This window comes from Macaca nemestrina, chromosome 6, assembly GCF_043159975.1.
Source record: "Macaca nemestrina isolate mMacNem1 chromosome 6, mMacNem.hap1, whole genome shotgun sequence".
Lineage (NCBI taxonomy): Eukaryota > Metazoa > Chordata > Mammalia > Primates > Cercopithecidae > Macaca > Macaca nemestrina.
In genome coordinates, this window is record NC_092130.1 from 50,049,569 (window position 1) to 50,056,536 (window position 6,968).

Sequence of the window (6,968 nt, forward strand, 5' to 3'; positions counted from 1 at the left end):
TTTCAGTGAGAGCCAGTGCTAAGTGAAGAATTCTGTGCCATTCAGGGTTCAACTAGAGAAGCAGAACCAGCAAGATATATTTTATATAGATATGCATATCTGTATATATACATATGTGTGTTTGATACTGATAATTGACTGACATAATAATGAGGACTGGTTAAGCAGTCTTTTGAAAGCTATGTCTCTATCTTATGTTGGAGCTTGAAGTCCACAGACAAGGAATCAGGAAGAGAAGATTGGAAGTATGTCGGCAACCCCACAAGGATGAACTTAAATGCATGTCCATTCTTGTTGCCTCTGACCTTGGTTAAAAGGGTATCCTGCAAAGGCCTTTATCTCAGAGCTAAACACCTACCTGGCCCAGGGGCCAAAAAACTGAAGATGAATCCAGAAAAGGCTCAACAACTGCAGATTCAGATGCTGCTTTATGCCATTGAAATGATACAGCAGATCAGCAACACCATAGGTCAGCTATAAAATGTCACTTCCTTCCCTAGGTCTTCCAAATCTTGCAAGAATCTCCTTTGTGCTTCGCCTGATTGGAAATGCTTAAAAAAGGGAATTCTGGGTAATCTAGTTCAACCTAGCTAAGTTACACTTTAAAATGTCATCATAGTCCCCCCAAAGTAATTTTTAAAAAATTAGTTTTATCCTAAAATTTTATTCACTAAAAGTAGAAAAAAAAGGCTGTAACAATTCTCTCAGGAACTTCTGGTGGCCATCAATATGATTTCACCATATGCCTGACAGAGTGAATGAAACTAAAGCCTGGAGGTAATTGAGGGGTAAGATTTTTTAAAATACAGAATTATTTTGGTTGCCTAAATGTTTTCCAAAGGGAATCCTTTTTTGTTTAATCCTACTTCTATACCAGATACTTTTGAATCATACAACTCTCACTGAACAAAACCATGATGTTAGCATACACAAAGTTTTTCTTGTTATTTGCAGAAGTGACATCTTTTGGTTGATCTAAAAGTGGAATCACACTATTATTGGATAATTTAAAATCGCTTTAAATTATAATATGTCTAGTTAAGATACAAGTCCTGATTTCTCTTGCTCTAATGGTGTCATAAGCACCAAGACTTTATAGAAGCATTAATAATCAAACTCACGTCTTGGTCTTGTCAACATAATCAAAGACTAAAAAAGTGATTTAAAGCTGAAAGCAATGGTCGGAACAGTTCTGGACTCATTCTGCTACTGCTCATATAGCCTTTACATGGTGCTCCAAATGTATAATCCGAAATGGAAGGCAAATGAGATTCAGCTGGTCTCAAAGAGACACAGGGAACTTGATGAAAGCATTGCAAAATCCAGTGGACCCGTCTATCACAAATTGTAAGCCATGTTTTAAAATTAAAACAAAGGGCCTGGCAGAGAAATTGCCAAAATGCTGTTCTTTAATAATGAGACAGAACTGATAGTTTGTTCAATTTACCCATCAATTTGTCCAGAAGCTTTTGTTGGGAAGGAAAATTATTTGAATGCTAATCACTTTATACTCTAAAGGTGCCTAAATCTCCAGCCAGAGTGTATCATGAAGAGATTAAAATGTTCTTATTTTGGGCTGGGTGCGGTGGCTTATGCCTGTAATTCCAGCACTTTGTGAGGCCAAGGCGGGTGGATCACCTGAGGTCAGGAGTTCAAGACCAGCCTGAACAACAGGGTGAAACCCTATCTCTACTAAAAATACAAAAATTAGCTGGGCATGGTGGCAGGCACCTGTAATCCCAGCTACTCGGGAGGCTGAGGCGGGAGAATCGCTTGAACCCAGGAGGCAAAGTTGCAGTGAGCCAAGGTCGCACCACTGCACTCCACCCGGGGCAACAGAGCAAGACTGTGCCAAAAAAAAAAAACAAAAAAAAAGTTCTTACTTTTGTAGAGATTGAATTTACAGCAATGAGTTTAGAAAACTAAAATGTGTGTGTGTGTGTGTGTGTGTGTGTGTGTGTGTGTGTGTGTGTAAAATTTCCTGTGGTTAAAGCTGTTATTAAGAAATACCCTAGGTATCAACATGATCATTTTAAAGCTCTGGTTTGCCACATCTTGCATGGTTTTGATGTCACAAAAAATAGAGATTTTTCTAATTCTGAGTATTATTGTTTTCAAAGAAGCCAGATTTAGATAAATTTAATCATATAAAATACCTCATATGCTCTTATCAAAGTGATTTAATTGCTCAATCTCTCAAGACATAGCTATTTTAGTTGGTGTTATGAAGCTAAGTTTCTTGGAAAGCCTCTTTGAATCTTCTAAAATACTAACTAATGTGTTCAGTTAAAGGAAATTGGGAGAGCAAACTACGTATTGAGTCTCATTTAAAATATCTTGCTGATGAAGCGATATCTGCGCTCCCATGTTCACTGCAGTATTATTCACAACAGCCAAGATATGGAAACAACTTAGATGTTCCTCATCAGATAAATAAAGAAAATGTGATTTATAATTACACAATAAAATGCTATTCAGCCTTGAAAAGGGAGAAATCCTGTCATTTGCAACAAGATGAACAAACCTGGAGAACATCATGCAAAGTGAAATAAGCCAGGCACAGGAAGGCGAGTACTGCAGGATCTCACTTATACGTGGAATCTAAACAATTTTAACTCAAGGAAGTAGAGACTAGAATGAAGATTACCAAAGTCTAGGGAGAGTCTGAAGTGGGAGAAGGGAAGATGTTGATCAAAGGGTAAAAGAGGAAAAATAAATTTTAGTGAGTTATTGCACAAATGGTGACTATAATAAATAATAATGCATTGTATATTCCAAATTGCCAAAAGAGTAGATTTTAAATGTTCCCCCCAAAATAAGTATATAATGTATGGATTTGTTAATTAGCCTGATTTAAAGATTCTATATTGTAAACATATATCAAAACATCCCACTGCAACCCCATAAATATATTATTGTTATTTTTCAATTAAAAATAAGTTTTAAAATTAAAAAATAATATGTTAAGTGGTTTAAAAGTAGTTTGAAAGCCCCCCCTCCAAAGAGAACTAGCATATTTAGCCCCATCAGACTAATTACAAATTATATGTATGGTATTTGCTTCAATATTTTTATGGATGACTCTTTTTAAGCCAATGATTCAAGTGGCTCTTAGGTTTCTAGTGGTAGTTCAAGATTTCACAAAAGATAATTCAAATTTCACAAAGAACCTTTATATTATTAAAAATTTATTTAAAAACAGAGATGTATTATGTACCACAATTAAGCTTATTAAAGACCATCAAGGATGCTAATTTTATGTCAGATCTCTTCATATTTATGCAGTTTTCAAGGAGAAAAATCTTTTCTTCCTAATCCTGTTTAACTGAAGAATATCCTAAGATCTCAAAAAAAACTGCTAAAAATATTTTACCATAACCACCTACTTGCTGATGTAAATGGGATTTAGATGCATGTATTAGATTTAACTATTGCCCAAAACTCCAAATTTTAAATGCCTGTGTTCATCAAAAAAACCAAACTTAGTATTTTTACTTTTTAATAAGTAAATAATTGTGCATTTAGCCCCAAGTAGCAAAATTATATTAATAAATATCAAATATTAAGTGGTTGCACAGATCTGTAGTCCCAGCTGCTCAGGAGGTGAAGGTGGGAGGATCGCATGAGGGAGCCTGGGAGGTTGAGGTTGCAGTGAGCTGTGATCATGCCTCTGAGCCTGGGAGGTTGAGGCTGCAGTGAGCTGTGATCATGCCTCTACACTCCAGCCTGGGCAACAGAGTGAGATTCTATCTCAAATTTTTTAAAAAAGAAGAAGTGTAGGACTCTAAAATTTCATAAAAATACTATCTAAATCCATCTATATCCTACTTGAAAGAATAAATCCAAATAAAATGATATAAACATTTTGAAAAAAACAAGATACAAAAATATGTCATAAGCAAGCACAATAAAATCTGTAATGATAATTATATCAGATAAAATAAAATTCAAGGTGGAGAGTTTATACTGATAGAAAAGCAGAGTTTATATTGATTTAAAAAAAAAAACAATTCTTGAAGAGAACAGAGTCGTGAGCACATCAGTTACATCTGAGAATGGCACCTGATGAGGTTCTGTGTGGATCCCATGAGAAAGCTATCATTTGAATTAATGCTGTAATACAGACATGCCACAACTTGCTCTCAAAGCACTCTAACCAACACTGCTCTTTCTGCTATTCATTAAACAAAGCCAACCATACTTCTGTTTTAGGGCCTTTATACCCAGTTTCCCTGTCTGAAATTTTCTTACCCCATATATCCTATGATATATTCTATTACCTTATTCAAGTCAATGCTGAAATGTGACTTCATCAGAGAAAGTTGTTCCTGAACACTCTGTGTTACATAGCAGCCTCTCTACCCCTCATCCTTTCCCTACTTCTACTGTCTAGATCCTGTATCATAAGCTGATATTATATGTTTATTTCTTTATTTGTCCATTTGTCTCTCTCATCCCAATAGAAATGATGCCTCATGAGGGAAGGAACTTAATTTCTTTGGTCATTTCTTTATTGCCATCCCTAGAAGAATATCTGAATAAGCAAAAAAAGAAGTGCAAGTGTGTCAGCTGTAGAGTTTTTTCACTGAAGAACTGGGAGGAGACTGAGTCCAGTCGCTCATGCTTAACCCAGCACTTTGGGAGGCCATGGCAGAATTGCTTGAGACCATAAGTTTGAGACCAGCCTAGGAAACATACTAAGAACTTGTCTATACAAAAATAATAATAATATTTTTAAATGATAGGTCCTATAACAAATACCTAAAAATGTGGAAGTGGTTTTGGATTTGGATTATGGATAAAGGCTGGAAGGGTTTTGAGGCACTTTATAGAAAAAAAAGTCTTCATTGTCTTGAGGAGACTATTGGTAAAGATAATAACATTAAAGGTGCTTCTGCTGAGGTCTCAGATGGAAATGAATATGTTATCAGAAACTTGAGGAAAGGCAATCATTATAAAGGGACAAAGAACATGGCTGAATTGTGTTGTAGTGTTTTGTAGAAAGTGAATGTGTAGACATTTCTAAGCAAAATGTTGAAAGTATGGCCTGGTTTTTCCTTACTGTTTATAGTAAAATATGAGAAGACAGCTAAATTGAGTAAGAAATTGTGTAAGAAATTGGTAAGCAAAAAGGAACTAGAACTTGAAGACTTGAAAAATTCTCAGCCTATACATGTTATACAAAGTGAGAAAACACATTCTATAGAGAATATCCAGGGTGTGGTTGGATGATCCTTTGCTGAAGAGATTAGGCATGTGACTCACAGATCCAATCAACTAACTCAGCAGAAGCCAGGAATAGAGATGAGTTAATCAGGAAAGATCTGTAAATGATCCACTTATCTGATGGACCGGACCCCATGAATTGCATGGGAGGCCAATAGGTTTCTGAAAATTTTATACAAGCAGAAATGCTGGTACAGTAAACTGAGATGAACAGAGATGGGATAAAATGAATGAAGGTTGCCAGACTTCTAGAATTCTACAGGAAAGAAATGGGCCAATAACACTAACATGAATTGTCCTTCAAGAAAAGAGAACAATGACCTGGAAGTTGATTCAGAGCATGTCAGGGCTGCCACTGCTACCACGGCTCAGAGTGCACAGCCTGTGTATGGGACCATCTCCTGCTTGGTTCCAGAGAATGGGGTCATCTCCTTGGGTTCAGAAGGATTGGCCGTCTGCTCAGAGCAGAAAAGGTAGGATTGCCAACATGGCAGGCCTGGAAAGTGGGGTTACCACTACTGTGGGCCTGTAGGACAGAGCATGAAGCAAAAGAGGATTATTTTCAAGCCTTAAAACTTTAATGGAATTTGCCTTGTTAGATTTCAGACTTGTTTGGAAACTGTGATCCTTTTCCTCCTTCATATGTCTTCCTTTGGAATGGGAATGTTTATCCTATGCCTGTCCCACCATTTTATTTTGGAAACAGCTAACTTGTTTGGTTTCACAAGTTCACAACTAGAGAGGAATTTTTCCTCCAGATGAATAATACCTCCAATCTCACGCATACCTGTGTTAGGTGATATTTAGATGAGATTTTGGACTTAGAGTTGATGCTGGAATTGGTTAAGACTCTCAGGGATGTTGGGATGACATGAATATATTTGCATGTGAAGGACACAAATTAGAGGATACAGAGGGTGAAATGTTATACGTTGAATTGTGTTCCAAAATTCATATGTTGAAGTCCTGACCCTCAGTGCCCTGAGATATGATTTTATTTGGAGATAGGATCTTTACAGAGGTAATGGAAGTTAAAAGGTCATTGGGATGAGCTCTAATACAATATGACCTGTGTCTATATAGAAAATGGAGCTTTGGATACACATATACACAGATATGTATAGAGAGAAGATAATAAGAAGATACAGAGAGAATATCATGTGAACATGAAGACAGCCATCTACAAGCCAAGGAGAGGGACCCGGAACAGATCCTTCCCTCACAGCTCTCAGAAAGAGTTTACCCTCCCAACACCTTGATTTCAGACTTCAGCCTCTAGAACTTTGAGACAACATGTTTCTGTTATTTAAGCGACCCAGTTTATGATACTTTGTTGTAGTAGCCTTAGCAACTATTATAGTAGAAATGTAAAGGATTTGATCATATTAATTATACATTAAACAATAGATGTCACATGTAAAATACACTCCTGCATATCAATAAGCCAAAAGAAAATGACCTGACAAAAAAATGGACAAAGACACTTAAGTAATTCACAAAAGGAGTAAAAATAGTCTGTATTCATATGCAATGATATTCTACTTTACCAGAAATCAGAGAATACAAATTAACACAGCAATATATTTCCGATTCATAAAAATTAAAATGACTATTGTGAGGATGGTATGTGAGAATTAAGCATAGGAATTTTAACACAATTATTGATAGCAATTACATTTGTGCAGTGTGTTTTGGAATTATATATTGAAATAAGGGTTGTACATATTATTTTGATCACAGAG